At 42.8% G+C, this 20,342-nt stretch overlaps 1 protein-coding gene across 2 annotated transcripts in view; it reads left to right on the top strand.

The window, feature by feature from the left end:
• Window positions 1-20,342, top strand: part of LIN9 (lin-9 DREAM MuvB core complex component) — a 490,456-nt gene that overhangs the window by 242,697 nt on the left and 227,417 nt on the right. The window lies entirely within an intron of this gene.

The raw sequence follows: 20,342 nt of genomic DNA, 5'->3' as shown, positions 1-20,342 counted from the left end.
TAACAAAACCGCCGTGGGAATTTGTTTTATGCTTTCACCTCTTTATTTTCTCCTTTAACTTGGACAGACTATGGGCTTGAAACCATCTACAAAATGCAGCAAGCAGTTTGCATTAGCTAACCTACCTTCTCCATTTCTTAAACGGAGAATAATTGTCCTGTGCCAATATTAGCGTGCGTTTCTGCAGACAGCTTGTTGTGCATTTACAGCAAGTGGCACCTTAAGGTGACATTTGATTTCATTGTCAAGCAGACTATAGATGTCATTTTTAGGGCTTGGAAGCCAGGTATGGTACAGAACACTTATTGTGCCATAGAGCAAGCAAAGCATCCTATCCAACGGCCAACTTATCTCTTCTGCAAACTGGATCCTTCAGTGGTCTAATGAAGCATGAGCTAGTAACACTTGAAGGGTGATAATATTTTCACCCTGCAAGTGTTACTAGTGCTTGCCAGTACCGGATGACTTGTTCAGAAATTATGGTGTTGCTTGATTCTATATAACTAGTGTACGCAAAACCTTCAGCTGCTTAGAAACTGTATTGCACCTCTGGGTCATGCCTGACTCAAGATTCTTGTGCATGAGTTGCAGTCAACAACGGGATTGAGAATGACACTTCTTTGATTTGGCGGCCCCTGTATTTAGCACAGACAGGCTAAGATGCCTTCCCTCTGAGTGTTTTTGGAACACCAATGCCTGTGTGCTCTGGAGAATCAAGCTAGGTTGTGGAGTATTTCTTTATGCCTAGTTCATGGGAAAGCTGTAAGGAGAAGGTGTAGGGAAGGGACGCCATGCAAGAAGTGAGGGAGCCTCAATTCTGGTGGGGTAAAAAGGCTACATCCTAAGGCAGGGTTTATCAAACTGTGGGAGGGCCCGGGGGGGGGGGGGGGGGGGCTTCAAGTGATTCCAGGTGGGATGCTAGGCTCTGACCAAAGAAGCATTATGCTGATAACAGGGCTTTGATTTAAGTGGAAAACAATGAGCGGCAGTAAGCCGCTCTTAATGGGCCATCACTGACATCTTTTGTCAGGTGTATCCTGGCTGGGAGACGATGTCAAAGAAGGGATTCCAAATGTTCTGAAAAACCCCTCCCCCATTTCTAATTATCACACTGGATACTTTTACATGTTAGTAAGGCCTACCTGATCAAAATCGTATGTTTGGTAATCATGTATTTGATTGCATTTTTAAAACGGTAACAGAACTTAACTGCAATGTTTAAATAAGTCTAGCCCTATTTAAACATTGCCAGATTATTGTGAAACATATGGGGGGGGGGGGTGGGGCAAGATCTTATGCCTCACACTTCACTGATTCACAGGAAGAAGGAAAGGTTTCGATTAGTCAAGCAGGTGGTTGATGTCAGTCACTAATTCATTTTAACACAGGCCTGGATAACCCACGTAGTGAGGCAGATTCAAAAGTTGATTCACAAGCTTGTTTATTTGTCTTTATTTATTGATTTATTTTTGCAGTTTTGTATAGCGCGAACAAGACCTTTACAGGTATCGGAGCGCTTTACAGTACAGAGATAACAACATAGAAAACATATAGATATCGTGAAATAGGTGAGGAAAGTAAAGATTAGCATACACTAGTATCACGTATTTACAAGGGAGTATCAAAGAATCATGTGAATTTGGCTAGAAGAATAGATTTCACTTCTTTTTTTAAAAAAGCTGCCGATGGGTTAAGTCTCGTTTCTTGGGGCAAGGCATTCCAAATCCTGGGCGCCATTCCTGAGAAGGAGCAGTAGTATGTTTTCTGCTTGGAGAACGGTTGTGGTTTAAGCAGAAGATTGTTGGAGCTCCTAGTGGATCTGTTGCCACCCGATAGTACCAATTTCTCCGCTAGGTATCTCGGTGTTTTGTGATGTAAGTGTCACGTTCCACTGCGTCTCCGTTGGTCTTGACCGAAGCACAAAGGGTTCCACCTCCAGACGTCCCAGACTCTGGCTTTCAACCAACACAGAGTGCTAGGGCTATCAGGTGAGGGAAAGGAATTAGGAAGGGAACAGCAGGGAAAAGGATACCTGTAACAAAAGATTACACAAAGCATAACAGAACAAGCATCATGGCTACTCTCTTTAGGTCTCACTAAATACACCTCAATATATGTGTCTCCACATGCACTTCACCTCACATGCATCGAATTCCTATTACGATGCGTATACCACAAGAAGGACCTCCATAGCCCTGAAACCCCAAGCAGGCACTGAAGTCATACGACTCCTCCCCGTCCCTGTTCCAAATTATATCCAAACTCTGCTGTGACTTACAGCGTTTCCAGGGTTTAATAATCTAAATGTTGCCGTGCTCGCATAGGCTAGTCTTACAAGCAGTAGTTCCACTCTATCCCTAAACACGGCTATGAGTCCTGGAGAAATAGAACGCAGCCCCCGACCTCCAGAAAGACTGCAGCCAATGCAAACAAAGTCTCGCTAGTGACAGTCCCCCTTCCTTTAGAACAATGCGAGTTGCGAGAGTTTAGGAATCCTGAACAGACAGCGAGTACTTTGTCTCGTACTGAGGCAGGCTTGTGACGCTCCTCCGTTTCGGCACGGACGGGCTCACGGAATCCAGGAAAGAATCAGCGGCGCTATCACAGCGCCATGCGGTAGTCTCCCTCCTAGTGGGAAAGTATGAACGCAGGGTCAGGGACACCAAACGACACCCCGTCGGCCCCCGGGCGTATCTTTGGACAAGTTCCGGTGTTGGAGTCGAGGCGCTTACCTCAGCGCTTCACTCGGCTACATGAAGATGCGGGAACCTCCAACTCCTGGCTGCTGAATGAAGGGTCTCCGGTAACGAGTAGTCCTCCGTCGCTTCCGGATTCCCAAATGGCAAAATAACGCGTGCCGTCCGGCTCGCGACTCCGATATTTGAGCCCTAGGCCCCGCCTTCCTGACGCCGGGTGTTGTGGGTGTTGAAGTCCCGGGCACAGTTTAGGCCGGGTAGGCGCCTAAGCTCAGCGCCTGACAGTATGCCCCCAACCCCCCCCCCTTTCCCCTCCACCCCCAAGCACCTCCTAGGACAAGGCTTGGCCGGGAAGCGAGTGTGAAACAGGCGTACAGCGGCCAGGGCGTGGACATCCGACGACGGGACCCACGAGTCTTCCTCCGCCGAATACCCCTTCTAAGCCAGGAGATACCACAGGCGGCCCCGACGGAATCGAGAATCCAACACCTTCCGCACCTCGTATTCCCAATAACCATATCGGCTCACCGGCAGAACAGCCACCCGACTAGCCCCAGACGCCGGGTTCAGCAGGCTACAGTGGAAGACCGGATGGATGCGCATAGAGACTGGCAACCGCAGGCGATACGCCACCGAGCCCACACGGCGCAGCACGGTATACGGGCCGATAAACCGGGGATGGAAGATGCTGCGCAACTTGAAGCGAATGTACTTTGTGGACAACCACACTCGGTCGCCCGGCACATAGGAGGACCCTTCCTGACGATGCCGGTCGGCCCACGACTTGTAGAGCGTCTTCGCCCGTTCCAGGTTCCTCCTGATTTTCCTTCTGAGCGCCCAAAGGACCTTCAACCGGGACGCGATAGCGGGCTGATTCCGCACTTCGGCGGGGAACGACACCGGGAGAACCTTGGCATGGAATCCGTGATTGGCCCTAAAGGGTGTTTCTTTAATGGAACTGTGCCACGCATTATTATAGGACAGTTCGGCCAACCAAAGCAGGGATACCCACGAAGTGCTTGCTTCTTTCGAGTAGCACCGGAGATAGGACTTCAGTGTCTGATTCAGACGTTCAGTCTGACCGTCCGTCTGCTGGTGGAAGCTGGTGGATGTGGACACATCGATTTGCAAAGCCTTGCACCATGTCTTCCAGAACCTGGCAATAAACTGCGGGTCTCGGTCTGACACGATCACTCCTGGAAATCCATGTAACCGCACCACATGGGACAGTAGCAGTTGGGCTGTTTCACTAGCCGAGGGCAGATTTTTGCACGGAACGAAATGCCCCATCTTTGTGAGACTGTCTACCACGACCATTAACGCGTTGCATCCCTGGTCTACCGGCAGTCCCAACACGAAATCAATACTTATGTTTTGCCAGGGTCCTGCAGGAGTAGGCAACGGGACCAACAGTCCCTTGGCTTTCGAGCGGTCGCCTTTGGCCCTGGCACAGGTGGTGCAGTCTTTTATCCATAGGCGAACGTCCTTGTCCATGCCATCCCACCAGAACTGTTGCTGCATCAGTTGCAGAGTCTTCGTGCATCCGGGATGTTGGTATTCTTTTCAGTACGACACTTGTATATAAAACTTACCAAGTCTTAGCAGACCCTAGGGGGAGATGGGCTCTTGCTCAACTTGAAATATCTGGAATCAAATATGTTCTAGTCGCTGTCTGTAGACCTAATGTGGACGACCCTCAGATGTTTAATTCACTTATGCTAACTTTATTCGAATTGCAAGGGGTTTTGATAATCATGGGCGATTTTAACTGCATTATGAATCAAACTATTGACTTTACTACCCGGTGGTCAACTCTAAGAATGCCGAAAGTACAAGCATCAATTTTGTAGTTAGCACGTTTACATAATGTTTGGGACGGGTGTAAGGTTTTACATCCAAATCTTCCGGGGTTTACATACTATTCACATCCTCAAAGACAGTACTCAAGGATAGATATGGCCTGGGTTAATGATACTGTATGTAAAATGTAAATGTAAATCCGTATTTGTAAAGCACAAACTACTCAGCCTTACGGGTCTCATGGAGCGGGGGGCTGTCGCGGAAATTAAGTGAGCTATTGCCCAGAGTCACATGATGCTGAGCTGCCGCCGGAGCCAGGGATCAAACCGTGAACCCTGTGCTCCGAAGGCAGCTGCCCTGGCTGCTGCACCACACCTCTCCACATACAGCTAAGATGAAGATATCTCCCAAAATTACGTCACATCATAATCCCATTTTGCTATATATTCAGCTGTTAGTGGTTACAATTTGAAGGCGCTCTTTTTCATTTCCACGCCACTTGTTGGCGGATAACGCGTACATTTTGTATATGGGAAAATTGTTAGCGGAATTTATACATTTTAATATCACTACTACTATCCTGCATGGTTTGGGATTCTATGAAGACATTCATAAGGGGCATTACAAAACAATTCATATTAGTTAAAAAATAAAACCAGAGAGGCTTCTATCAAAGCGGCTTGCCCAGCGCTAACTAATTTAGAGCAATCTCATGCAGTGGCTATTAGGCAACAGAACAGTGTTCAGTCTCAGGCTTATAGAAGCAAGAGAGTCAGCAGCAGGGATACTTATGGAAAAAGTGGCTGTTGCTTATAATATCAATCTACTCAATATGAGTACAGTGAACAGGTGAGCAAGATATTAGCTTATAAATTAGCTGATAATAAGGCTAAAGGTTTAATTACAGCAATTAAAGGAGCAGACCATGTCCTTCATACAGAAACTCGCCCGATACTTGCACAATTTCTATCCTTTTAAGATCTTTATGCCCCATCAGATCATATATAACAGAGGTGTCCAGTTATTTAGCTGGAGCCGAACTTCCTTCATTATTAGACGAGGATGTTGCTCTTCTCTGTTCAGAGATTCCTTCAGACGACATTGTGACGGCCTTGGCTTCACTTCCTACTGGCAAAGCCTCTGGCGAAGATCAGATACCTGTTGAATTTTATAAAATATTAAGGAATATAATAACTCCATTCATCGCTAAGGTTATTTCAGCGATAGGTGATTCAGGCATCGTGCCACCAACTTGGGATACTACCAATATAATCTTTTTCTTGAAGAAGGGAAAACCACCTGAAGACTGTGGATCTTATCGCCCAATATCCCTTATCAATGCTGATGCTAAAATATACACTAACATTTTGGCTAATCTTCTTGTTCCCTCGATGTCTAAACTGGTTTCTAGCCAATAGCACGGTTTCATAGCGGGGGGAGATGCTTCGACTCCTACTAATTCTGCCGTAATGGCATTCGATTTAGCTCAACAATCTGGCGTTAATCTGGATATGATACTACTAGATGCCGAGAAAGCCTTTGTTGGTGTGGCATGGGACTCTCTTTGGCTTACTCTCACTGCATTTGGAATGACTGGCCGATTTTTAGCATGGGTGAAAGCGCTTTATCGTACATCACAGGTTAAACTAAACTAAGCTATGCTGGCTCACAGTCTAGGCTTTTTTGTATAAATAGGGGTACGCGCCAGGGATGCCCCCTTTCCCCATTACTGTTTGCTTTATACCTCAAACCTTTCATTCCTGTTCTACTTGCTAATAAGAATATTTTACCACCATCTCCAGGACCCAATGAATTAAAAGTTAATGCTTACGCAGACAATATCGCTGTTTTTACGACTGACCCAGGCCAATCTTTAGAACTAATTATTCAAGAAGCATGGAATTGGGGTCTTTTTCTGGATATAAATAGAATACCAACAAAACTGAGGTGCTATTGAATTTTACACCAGATATCATAGGAACATGTTCTGTAGCCACTTATTTAGGCATTCGTATTATGTCCCAGATTGAAACTATAGTTAAATTAAATTGACGCCTTACTCTATAACGTCATTAAAAAACTTAAGAACTGGCACAGATTACCCATAAGTATAATAGGTATGTGTATTAATATAAAGATGACTATTCTCCCGAAATTTTTATACTTATTTCGCTCAATTCCTTTAAGAGTTTCTAATTTGTTTTTCAAGAACCTAGATGGGGCAGTGAGTAGCTTTATATGGGGATATAAGCGTGCTCTTCGAGCAATTGCATTTTTAAAGTTTCCATTTAACCAAAGGGGCCTTTTGCGCCCTGATTTCAAATTATACTACTGGGCTTCTTTTACTAACCGGCTATGTAGCCTTCTTTCCAAAAGGGGCCAGGATTTCAATCATAAACTTTTGCTAGGTCAGGATAGCTGTAGATTTCTTTACAGGATCCACGACCCAAACTACTTTAAGAGAGTACCTTTTAAGACTCCTAGGGGTCTAGTTTGTATCTGGCGAGAAATTGTTGCTAGGTATTCTCTACCTCTGTGGGATAATCCACTCCTCCCAAACATTTTTCGGGATAGGGTAGTGAAACAGTGGGCTAGATATGGGTGGATAAGCTGAAAGATCTTTACACTGTGATAGCTTTTGTACTTTTCAAAACTCCAAGATACCTTTCTGATTCCACAACAGCATTCTTATAAATACCTACAATTCAGAGTTTTTTTTTTGTTGAGATCTCAGTGTCTTAAATCGGTAGAGTCAAGACTTATTGATATTCTTACATGAACCTCCTCAGAAGAAGGTAATATGTGCGGCATACAAGCTTCTTTGCATAGACAGACCTAACCCTTGTTTACAGTTAGCCTCAAAATGGAGCTCATCCCTTGCGATTAAAATTACTCTTACAATGTTGGTTGACGCACTTACAACGCTAAAAGATGCTGTTTGGTCTACTAATCTGAGGTTACCACAATTTAGGACAATATGTATGCTGTATTATACTCCCGAGAAGATAGCTAGGTGGGGGCAATCAAGAGCTCAATATTCAAGTAATAAGATGAACTGTCCAAGTGTGGAGAATATGGGGCTAATATTGTTGATATGTTTAACACATGCCCACAGTTAAGGGCTTTTTGGCAGGGGGGTTATACTGGTTTGTAAAAGTCGCCTTCGATTGGATCTGACATTCTCTAATGAGGAGATCATGTTTGGTTACAAGGGGGATGTTAATCAGGCACGCTGCACAATACTATCTATTATTTTAGTTACTGCTAGACTAGCCATTTCTAGAGCTTGGATCTCCCATAGACCTTGTAATGCAGCAGAGTGGTGGGCCATTGTTATGGAGGTTTTTAAGAAGGCCTTCGCTAAAGTCAGAGGCTTAAATTCCATGCAGATATTTGATACTGTGTGGCATGGAATGATTCAAGATTGATTGTAAAAAATTTGCGATATCCTATAATCTATTTTTTGCTTTATTCCCCCGGCGACATGATTTGTATCTGTACTGAAAACTGAATATGATGATGTATGTATGTTTGCTTTACCTCCCTTGCAGAATTGTTTTTGGTTTTTTTTGTAAAAAAAAACAAAAAAAGAAAAATCTCAGTATTGCACTCCTAAAATCAAAGATGTCCAAAATTCAAAGAGAGAACTATTTAAAGTAGTCCACTTGCTTTGAATTCTAAATGCCCGGCTGTCACGGACCTTACACAATCTTTCTGTCGTGATCTGGCGATATTCTTTCACAATATGAGCTACAAAATCTTTTCAAACCTTGCTAAATGGAGGAATGTATGCAACTGAAGCTTCTCAATAATTCTTCAAAGGAGGCTAATTCGGCTAATCTTTATTCGGGTTCTCCACTATATATATCTTCAACTAAAGAGGTTATCCCTAATGCTTCGGAGGTAGCTGACAGTGTCATCCTTTCCTCTTTTTCCTGACTCTACATCTCTGAAGTAAAGGCTCTTATGCTGAACATTAAGTCTGGAATTCTTGTCCACTGAGAAGGTTACATACGGTGTCGGATGCAGTGGCCTCTCAACTAACGCCTTTACTTAATGCAGTGATTGCATATATTTGCTTCCCAAAAGCTTGGAAGAAAGCAATGGTAATTTCTTTGATTATCAAACCTTGATGTCAAAGATTTGAAGAATTACTGCTATACATCACACCTGTTTTTCCCTACTAAAGTCTTAGAAAAACATACGATTCAGAAAGCTGTGATTAATCGCCATGATCGTTTGGATCCTTCTCAAATGGGTTTCAGACGGGGACACAGTACAGAAACTGCATTAGTGGCAGCGGTCGATAACATCAGAACAATTGTTGATGTGAGGAAGATTGCAGGACTTATGTTAGAACTGTCCACAGCCTTAGATACCTTATTTCCTCTACTTCTAATATCTCTTTTCTTGATTTAGCTTTCTTAGCTCCTTTCCATCTGAAAGTTGGCAGTTACGGGCAGTTTACATTCAAACCGTATTCCTTGCCCTGTGGGATGCCACAGGTCTCATCTCTTAGCCCCACTTTATTTAATCAGTTTCATCCCCGGCCAAGCTCATCTAGTCTTTTGGTTTTAGTGAAGTATCCTCTGCAGATGACACTCAGATCGTTGTAACTGTGACAAATGGTATTCTATCAATGGCTCACAACTTTAAGAACTGTATGCTGGCAATTAATAATTGGATGAAAGACAGTTGGTTAAAACTTAATGCAGATGAAACAGAGTTAGAGGTTCTTATCTTTGGTTGCCACCCTTCGATTTGGACCTACAATTTGTGTCCCCCTGCCTTAGGTTATCCTCCGATTCCAGCAAAGTCAGTAAAAAATTTGGAGAGATTTGATGAACATCCGACTGTTGATACTCAGGTCAACCGAATGGTGCCTTCTTGCTTTAACATCATCCGCTCCCTAAAGAAAATCTTTCCCTACATCCTGGTGGCGGCAAAGAAAACTATCATTGTTGCATTGATCTCTTCAATGCTGAACTCTACACCTCAATATTAATCGGGGCTCTCTAAACTGCAAACAGTACAGAATGCTGACGCCCATCTTATTCTTGACATCCCTTTAAGTTCAAGAAAAGGTTTATTGGAAAGATTATTATGATCATAAAAACAATACTTCATATATGCAATTATTTGTTAATACATAAATACATGAAGGTGTAATAAAGAATAACGATATATAATATCCATTAAAATAGTAAAAGGATAATATAGAAGATGATATGAATACAAGCAAAGGTTCACAGAAATCGTAAATAACAGTACATGTCAAAAATACACAATTAAAATTTAAAAAAAAATATATATATAGATATATAATAGAAAATGATAAATTAAACATAATTATAAATAAACAATAGGAGGTCACGGAGGCTTGGTCACTTCTTGTTGTGAGGGAGCAGGTAAAGGAGTTTTCTTCACGATATCGTCTAGAAATTGTGTGAGTGGACCCCAAAGGTGAGAACGTTTAGTAGCAAGAGAGATAGGATGAACTAGTGCTGTATCAAGGCGATGATTGTGACATACAGCATACCACCAAGCTAAATAGGACAATTTAGAGGAATCTTTCCAGTTTTTTTATATTTGCTGAAAAGCTACAGCTATTAACAAATCAATAAGTGGTAACTGAGATTGACTTGTTTTCCGGTCCGGTGTTAAACTACCTAGGAAAATGTTTGTAGGGGAGAGTGGAATTGTGGTGTGAAATATAGTGTTGATTTGGTGCCAGACCTGTTTCCAAAATATAAAAACATGTGGACATGTGAAAAGCATATGATGGAGATCAGCGTGAACCTGGGAACATGTCCAGCAAGTGTTGAGTTTTGGTTGTGTATTTTATGTAGGTATGTGGGTGTAAGAAACAATCTGTTGTAAATAAAGAAGAGTGTTTGTGTTGTGCTGGCCGCTCTGGATGATTTCCTAAGTTTTGTCCAAATTCTGTTCCAAAAAGAGATAGGCCAATTTGTTCCCAGATCGGATTCCCTATTCTTGACATCCCTAAGTATAGATCAACGTCATAGGAGCTGGAAAGATTGAACTGACTCCCAGTAAGGCAAAGAATTTCCTTTGAAGCTCTTTGTATTGCTCATCGTGCATTATATAGTCCGTGGCCACATTCTGTTAGGTCTAAGTTTCAGTGGTATCACCCTATTAAACCGCTCTGATCTGCCATCAGCAGACCCCTCTCAGTACTTAGATTCCCTAGATCAAGATGGGGAGGCAGGTCCTTTTTCTACGGTACTGTCAAACGTTTGAATTCCCTTCCTTGTCAAATTTTAGAGCTAGATAACACATGACGTTCATCAAAAGTCTGAAAATATGGCTCTTTCAATAAGATTGTTCTTCAGGTCTTCCTGACATCTATGCTCTCTAGTTCCTCAGAAGGGCCATTATGGTTCTCTTCGCGTTTTGACCCCTCTGTGATTTTTTGCTCTTTACAAATTTTATTTAATTTCAATATTGTTGTTTGCTGTTGTTGATTGTGAGATACTGGTGATTGTTGGGTGCTGCTTGTGGTGGTCGTTTTAATTATCAATCAACCTGGGCTCAACAGACTGGTTCTCCCAATGCAAGGTGGAATAACCTCCCCACGACTTTCTTCCCAAAGCCAGCTTCTCTCATCCTTTTGGTACTTCCTCCTGTAGATCACAAGAACAAGACCTGAACCACCCAGATGTAGGGATGACTAGCACAAGAGTAGATGCTACAAACAAAAAATATTTATTCTATTTTCCATTTGTTCTTTTGGGAAATCGTTAAAGAATCCGGTTTAGGATTGTTTAGGATTTTTTTTGTAGTCTATTAATTGTAATAGTCTAACTGATGCGCTGTGGCCTTAAATGCTATTTCAATCCATTATATGTTGCTCTCCCGCATGTTCTGACTTTGTGTGTTATGATAGTTCCTTTCCCCTCATGACTGTTCATTTGTCTCATTCTTCTTTCTAATCTTACTCATTCCGTCTAGGATAATAAATGCACAGCAAAACAATGGTTTAGCTACTTATCACATGCCTTTACATTGGATACAGAAGAACCAACTTTTACAACCACAAATTAACTATTCGATGCAGAGAAGTTGTACAGTACCTGTTCCATTAACATCCGGTCACCTTACCGTATCCCTACATTCCCTTGCGGTGACTTTTATTTTGACACAAACTGAGATCTAAGGGAGTCTGAAAAGTTGTTTTGTAATTCTGTTAAGTCTGGTCTTATTCCTCAATCCTCTTGCCCCTTCCTCCATATTACAGCTCTGTATGAAAAGGTGACAGTTCAGATTTGCCAGCTGGTGAGGGTATTTAGCCCCAGTGGCTGTTATGTGCTTTATCAGGCATATCTTCTCAGGGAATCTCACACACAACTATGAAATCCTTCCTCAGGTCTGCAGTCTGACCCACTGCCTCCAAGTCTGGTTGTGTTGGATTTCACCGAAATTGCTGCCCACAATTCAAAGATGCCTACCCACTGGACAATGGAAGGTTTCTTATTTAGGTTTTGCCTAGACCGTGCATGCGCTTTCTCAGCGAGACATGTTTAGACACAGTGGGCTTGCAGCCTGTCCATGACTTACCATTTGTTCGCCTCAACGTCACTCATTTCCTTTTGTCCCAGTTTGTCACGGCATGCAAGCGTCATGTCGTCTTGTGTTTGGCCCTCCCCAGGAGCTAGGACCAAGTACTTATCCCCATCCACTGCTCCTGTTTTTGGAACTACTTTTGTTCTTTGTGTTCAAGCACTCCATATGAGTGCTTGTGTGTTCTGTCTGGCTCCCATAACCCTGTCCAGTTAGCTTCTTTTCCCTTCCACCCCCTAACCTGTACTCTACGCCACTGCACTCTACTCTGCACCACTTTACTGTGCACCCTGCTCTGCACCAGTCTGCCACTGCATTCTACTCTGAGCCACTCTACGCCATTGCACTTTACTTTGCACCACTGTACGCTACTGCAGTCTACTATTCACCACTGTACTTTATGCCACTGAACTCGATGCCACTCTACTCTTCTCCTCACCACTCTACTCCACTGCACTCTATTCCTATGCCACTAAACTCTGTTTAAACTTTATTTCTGTAATAGGTCATAGACCATAAATGTCAGATGAGAAAGAAAAATACAGTACATAAGGCCAGTTAAAAAACAATCATGAAACGCAACTTTTAAGGAAAATAACGTGGGCTCACTTAGGTGACAGCAAAACAAATACCATGAATCTTGAAATTATAATATAAAATAATAATTAAAAAGCCATAAATAGAAAGATTCTTGTTTTTTTCAAATTACACATAAAATTGGCACATAAATTTGATACTTGTATAGCGCACTACTCACCCGCAAGGGTCTCAAGGCGCTTGTACGAATACCGCTGTGGAACCCATCCTGGCATTCCCTGTGAGGCGTCCACTCCTAGGCACCCCCAAGGTGGAGGCCAGGCATCCTTAGCGTTGTGGGGGCCGTTGTGGAGATTAAGCAAGCTATTGCCCAGAGTTGCAGAGTGGGACTCCATGATTGGAATAGGCACCGAGGCGAGAATTATTAGGTCTGTGGAATTTTTGAGCCCAAGACCCGCAGAGGCGGGGAATTGAACCCTGGTCCCGGGCTAGACCTCTGCATCAGGGTCTGCCGCTCTAATCATTGAGCCACACTTCTCCACAAATATACTGCAATTTAAACACTGTGCATGCATGAGGAATAGTTCGATTCAGTATAGTTATGTGACAGAAATGTATCTCGGTACAAAAAACAGTGGTCCTAAACCAATTATTTATACAAACGAGCAAAATTTACTCACTGAGTTACATCCTTTACTTAGTCGCGAGCTAAATTATTGAAGTGACTCACAAAATATAACATTCCAATATTAGACGGAAGGGGGAAAAAAGAACAACATCCAGTACGTAAGTTACTGTACATTTATTTCATTTTAGAACAATTTAAGTTTCAATATTCGTAATAAAAACACAAGGTTGCTCCCGAGGGAACGTGCATAATGCGAGAAGTGCTAAAGAGTGAGTGAGACAGAGAATAATGAAACATAGTAATAGAAGAAATATTTGAATTCACAAAAGGATCGGTTGTAAATCACCGTCAAAGAACAAATGAGCAAAACCTGGCCACATTCACAAATTACAAAGATACATTTGTGTAATTTAGAGAAAACCAATTAATGGTCTGGCACGGAAGGGGGTGTTGTGTCCTAGGCGGTTGAGGGAGGGGCGTCGACGTTTCGACCCATCTTGATGGCCTTAAGGAAATTTTAACCCTTGGCCGTGCGGGTCTTCATCATTACCGGAGGGGCAACCTAAGTGGCTGTTAGATTAAATCAAGTGCCTAGAAAATTAAGACACGGGGTAAGAATGTTTTCCTAGAATTCATTAGAAGAAGAGAAAGGAAAACGCCAGATGGGCGGTTTACCTGGTATCAGTACAGGATCCAATTGAATTGGAAACGTAACGTCCTTAGGGGTATGAAGCTTCGTTTCTGAAAAATTATGTGAAACATAATTAAAACGACTGCTATGTCGAAATTGTAGATAATGTTAACATAATGGGAGACCCATATTTACCTGGGATTGTCAAAAACCCATGATCGCGTCTTATAGATGGAGGATTCAAACAAGGCTGTCAAATAATTAAGGAAAGGGGTATTGGGATTGGAATTAATTAAACGAGAACATCGTCAGTACGAGTCCCCAGCATGACCAGAAATTTACCTGTTGACCGAACTAATCAGTCGTAAGATCGTCTCTCCTGAATGAGCAGCATTGAAGGGAATTAATAGGCCCAGGCGCGACGATGTATAAACCAAAACGTCCTTAAGCTGTGAAGCTTACTATCTGCGGAAAATATATGAAGCATAACTTAATTCAATGCGCCTACCATGCCACAAGAAGGAATAATGCTTAAGTAGGAGCAGAAGCCCCTATTTACCTGGATTCGTAAGGAAAACTGCTTGCGTCTTGCAAAATAATTCAGTCCGAGCTGTTGAATAATTAAAAGGGGGGGGGAAATATTAAAATATGGGTGTAGTTTGAAACTCGAACGCGTTGGCAGAGCGAGTGCCCGGAAAATTACGGAATTTTACCTTGTGACCAAACTAATCAGTCATGAACCCGTCTCTCCGAGTGAATGCGCTTGAGCGCGAGGACGTTCATTACCGAGGCAACCGTCAGCGTACTAATGACTGTGCACGGAGATGAAAGACTTGCAGCAACGTACGAGTCTCCGGTAAATTGTGTGTTGGTAAATATCCCAACAAAACCTAAAAGATAACATTCCATAATTGCAACGCGGTGTGGGCCTCCGGAGGCAATATATATAGAATTGATAAGGAGTATATACCCAAGAAGGTGTGTATGTCCAATTCCAAAGTTACAATGTCATACAATGTGATTAAACCATTCTCATGTAGTCCAAACATCATTGCAATGTTACATATAAGTGTGCTAATAACATTTTCAAGGGCAAAATTTACGGACAATACATACAATTAAACATACAAATTACATATATTTGAAAACAACCTATTTGTGTGCTAATAATAACATTTACAAGGTCAAAATGTACAAGGTCAAAATTTACCAACAGAGGACAATACATACAATTAAAAGCAAAACATACAATGTATCTCAGCCCCTAGCATGGAATGACTTTGCGACGGATCGGCCAAACACTCTAAAAATGAGGCGATTGAAAAACAAGATGGTGGGTGAGGTTTCGACTCTGCAAATTCTAAAGGCAACCCTATACTGCTGCACTCCTAACCAATGTAGAGGGGGGGGGGGGTGATCCAGCTTTTGCGCTGCTTCAAGTAAAAGGGGCAGAAAAACTGCAGCTGATCATCGGTTTCCTCACAACCATTGCATGCTGGGCAGAAGCTTCTCCTCCTGGACACGTTTCCATTTAGAGGTAAATGAAGCAAGGGGAATAGTGCCCAATCTGAACCTCATTTAAAGGGCTTAGGTGGGGGGCAATCTGGCCCATATAGGTCTCAAAAGGCGAAAAGTTCTTGAACCCTATAAAGCGGTTGCTAAGGTACACCAGACTGGTTAATCAGCTTTGTCTCTTTATGAGCCCAGTAAAGAGACTTCAGCTTTTTAATTGAGGAAGATGTGATGGCTGATGTGTCAACCCAAAACTCTTGCCCCCCTAATGAGTAGAAGGTCTGTTTGACAGAACTCCGCCATGGTACCACAGTCCTGCTTTTTTGTCTACCTAAGATGTTGCTCCTAAACACTGGACTCTACTCTGCACCGCTGTACGCCACTGCACTCAACTCTGCCCCACTGCAAGTTATGCTACTGCACTACACACCACTCTGCTCTTTTCAGCACGTCTACGCCTCTCCACGCCGATGCACCACTCTACTCCACTCTGGGCAACTGCACCTTGCCACTGCACTCTACTTTGCACCACTCTATTCTGCGCCACTGCTCTTCCCTGCACCACGCTGCAGTCTATGCCACTGAACGCTGTCTTTGCACCAGTCTACATCTCTGCACCCCTCTACTCCACTCTGCCACTCTATTCTGCACCACTGTACACCACTGCATTCTATGCCAGTGCACTCTATGCCACAGCACTCTGCCACTACACTCCACACCACTCTACACTGTGCCACTATATGCCCCTGCACAATACTCTGTGCCAATATATGCCACTGCATTCTACTCTACGCCACATTAATCTACAGTACTCTACGCCACATTAATCTACTCTATGCCACATTAATCTACTCTGTGCTGCACCACCCTACGCCACTTCGCACTACCCTTCCCTACTGCACTCTACCCTACTGCACTCTGCTCCACTCTGCACCACTCCACTAATCTGCACCACTCCACTAATCTGCACCACTTTGCTCTATGCCACTACACTATACACCCATCTACCTCACTGGACTCTACACTGCTCTACCCCAGTGCACTATACGCCAGTTTACTCTACGCCAGTTTACTCTACACCACTTTACTCTACACCACTGCACTCTGTCACTTTATGCCTTGCCACTTCACACAGTGCCGCTATTCCCAACTCCAGAGTGCCACTCTACTCTACGCCCCTCTAGTCTACGCCTCTCCAAGCCAATCTGCTCCACTCTAGTCTGCCCCACTGCACTCTATGCCACTGCACTCTATGCCACTGCACTCTATGCCACTGCACTCTATGCCACTGCACTCTATGCCCCTGCACTCTATGCCCCTGCACTCTATGCCCCTGCACTCTATGCCCCTGCACTCTATGCCCCTGCACTCTATGCCCCTGCACTCTATGCCCCTGCACTCTATGCCCCTGCACTCTATGCCACTGCACTCTATGCCACTGCACTCTATGCCATTCTACTCTTCACCAGTCCACTGTAATCCATGCCAGTCCACTCTATGCCATTCTACTCTTCACCAGTCCACTGTAATCCATGCCAGTCCACTCAACTCCATGGCACTTCGCACCTCCTCTGTACACCATGCCACTCTACTCCACTCCGCTCCTCTACTCCACTCCACTCCATGCTGCTGTACAACCTGGTGGCGAAAGGACATTGGCAAAGCAAATAGCTTTCATGTAGGGGCGAAACCTATTGGCTTCCCTAATGCTTATTAAAATCCCTACAACTAGATAAGGAATACAAATGGTAATTAACAGCAACAGATACCCAGTGGGCCTGTACCCAACTAATATCTAGAAATAGTTTCCATTTAAAATTCTGCATTTAAACTTCACCAAGCGAAATTGTTTTCACTTGTTTATTTTTGGGTCAGCTAGATGGATCTGTGCTCACAGACAAAAGGTGCCCTGTCTATAACTGTATTTTCTGCCATAAACCTACCTTCATGGCAAAATGCCTCCATTTATGCCTGCAGGTATTCACCAAAGGTTTCTTACAGACGTAAATAACAGACAAATGGTGGGATGTGGCTCTTCTAAGGTGTGGCTAGCCTCGTAAGAGTGGGAACACCCACAAACATTTTAGTTTGTGGGCATCCCCACACTCCGATCTGCTACCACCGAAATGATCAGAAATTGACTCCGCTCAAAGGTTGTCGTTCTTTCCGTTCCATGATGGAAAAGAGAACATATTGTCCCCAGAATTGGTGAGGTAGGAAGAGAAGGGCTTTCTCACTAGGTAAAACTGTTGTAAAAAATGTGTGCAGTTGCACAGAGCTCTATCCCCTTGTGCCTAATTCTATGGTGTCTTGAATTATGCATTCGGGGAATAAGAGCACAGGAGAGATTTCACATGACGTTCCCAGTAGTATGCATGGAAATGTTCACCTGGTACAGCTTTCTAGACACACCCATGGGAATCTATGGGAATTGCGACAAGAAGTAAATCTGCGCCCTTGGGTAGGATTACTTTAATGGGAGCAAATTCCCTATGTGTGCTGTGGACAGGCCCTACAACGTTGAAACTTTCTTTAGGTTACAAAAACAAAAAATGGTGGGGTTGGAGAGAGCAATATCAATGGTTTCCTGTTCAGTGCTCTTCTGAAAAGAAAAATGCGTAATGTTAAAAACTAACAGTATATTGAGTTTTCTAATGTTGTTGTTCCTTACCTTCTCATGAGTCTGTTTTTGTAAATAGATTTCATGTAACATCCCAAATTTAGGATACTCCAGCTAACATAAAAATGTTCTCTGCAGTATGTTTTGGTGATCTTTACAGACCATGTCACACGAAATGCACAATATAGAATGTAAGTAAACATAAGAAGTGAAGGAGAGTAACATGCCCCCAAATACACGTTTGTGCAGCAGTTAGATAAACCCACAAAGCTAGTTTACTGGCAGTGAAACCTGTTACTTGCAGGTATATGCAGATCACTGTTCTAGTAACACAACCACCTCTCATTGAGGCACCCTCCATAGCTATACAATCTATTTTTTCTCTTTGTTTTGGGTTCCCTTCAGTAGATGTTGTTAAATTTTAGTCTCCCGCCCCCTAAACCTCACTGACTTAGATACGTCCCTGTATTTCATATTGCTTGCTTGGGTGCGTGCTGTATTTGCACCTGCCCAAAATTCTTTCGTTGCCTAGGAGTCTCATGTTGTATTTTTCTTTTTTTTTTTAAACTGTTGATTATTTTTATGATCCTTTTTTATTAGCGTGTGTGTTTTATGCATTCTAAGTTTTGTTGGTGCTCTTTTAGTATGTATGTATGTTTGATGCCTAGCATTTTTCTATATCACGAGTTAAAATGCAGGTTTAACCTGGTAAAACAATTTCCATGAGTTTTCTCTGATATTGCATCACTAATCATGAACAGTTTCTCAGGATAGTTGTGAGAATCACTATAAACATTTTGCCTTCCGTACTGATGGGGAGAGAGAGGAGCTTTTCCGACTTTCCAGGACCTTGTTGTTTTTCATCTAGGCAAATGACTGCTTGGATTCTCATAACCAGAATTTTACCTTGCCTTGTCCAGGCTGCCTGCCTTTGGCTTTCAGTTATGCCAAGTCAAGTCAAGTCAAGTTCCACTTTATTCGATTAATTAAAATCATAAAAGCATTCTACAGCAAATATCAAAAATTCGTCTAAAACAGTATTAAACAGTTGATAAATTTAAAAAGCAGAATAAAAAGGCATTAATTGCATAAAATACATTAAAAATGCACTCAAATATGCAATAAAGATGGATACAAATTTCTATTGTTCTTCCAATCTTAGCCTTAGTCTCTTGCATCTCACAGATGCGGCTAAAAAACTAGCAGTGCAGTACATAATTAATGGAGAGAGCAACATCTGTAAATATAACAATGCAGGCTTATACTGGATAAAACCCAGGTCCTTCAAAATAGATTTTAAATATCTAATGCGAGGTTCATGATAGAAGGAACAAAAAAACAAAAAGTGGGCATTATCCTGAATAGAGAAACCATCACATTTGCATGGGGACGATTCCTCAAGCTTGCACCAGTCTTTCTCATCCCACAGTACCGTATAAGTTTGATTAAACCGAAATTTGGATAAAAGCCATCTATGAAAAGGGTTGGTTACCGTTATTAGATAAGGAGCCAGCACACAAGATGGAGTTATCAGAACATGAGCCCTCACAGAGGATTTACATAGATCGTGGGCTTCGCGCTCGGCCATGCGAATTCTCAGAAAATTTGTTTTCACCCACGGCAGGTCAGCTCTACACAGGGCTTCAGGTCTACTAAATATTTCAGGGCGTCCCAGAAGTGCTGTCGTAGTTTCAATGTAAGACAGCCACTGAATATCCCTCCTGTGATCAAGTTGGAGACAATCTTTGATGATCCGCTGATTAAGGCTAAGGTTTGGGTTAAGCCAAAGCTTTATCCACATCAAAAGTGGAGCTAGATTTATTATGTCTAGGATGTAACCCATCCCCAACTCTAGATGTACTGAGTAGGTAGCAGTTGACTGGGGTAAACCCAGCAATGAGCGAAAAAATTTATTTTCCTCAGTCTGGATATCTTTAGAATTAACGTAACCCCAGACAGCTGCACCATATCTAGCAATTGCGATTGTCTTAGCTTTATAAACGGCCATAATAGCCTCCATAGGTTTCCCCCCCAATCTCTTAGCAAAACCCAAAATTGCAGCATATGAACTTCTTATCGCATTCATTTTAGATGTTAGCTGCGGTGTCCAGGTTCCCCTTTGGTCAAAAATCACACCCAAGTAGGTAAAGACTTTGACACTAGTAATCACCTCTCCATCACAAAAAAAGGTTTTTTCTTGACGCTTACCACATCCTACTGACATGGTATGTGATTTGCTTTTGTTGATCACCAGGTCGAGACTAGTCATAAAATTGCCAAAGGCGTCAAGTAGCTTTTGTAGGGCAACTGGGGTCCTAGCTATAAGTACCGCGTCAT

This window comes from Triturus cristatus, chromosome 6, assembly GCF_964204655.1.
Source record: "Triturus cristatus chromosome 6, aTriCri1.1, whole genome shotgun sequence".
In the NCBI taxonomy this organism is placed as follows: Eukaryota; Metazoa; Chordata; class Amphibia; order Caudata; family Salamandridae; genus Triturus; species Triturus cristatus.
This window is presented reverse-complemented; position numbering and strand designations above follow the sequence as displayed.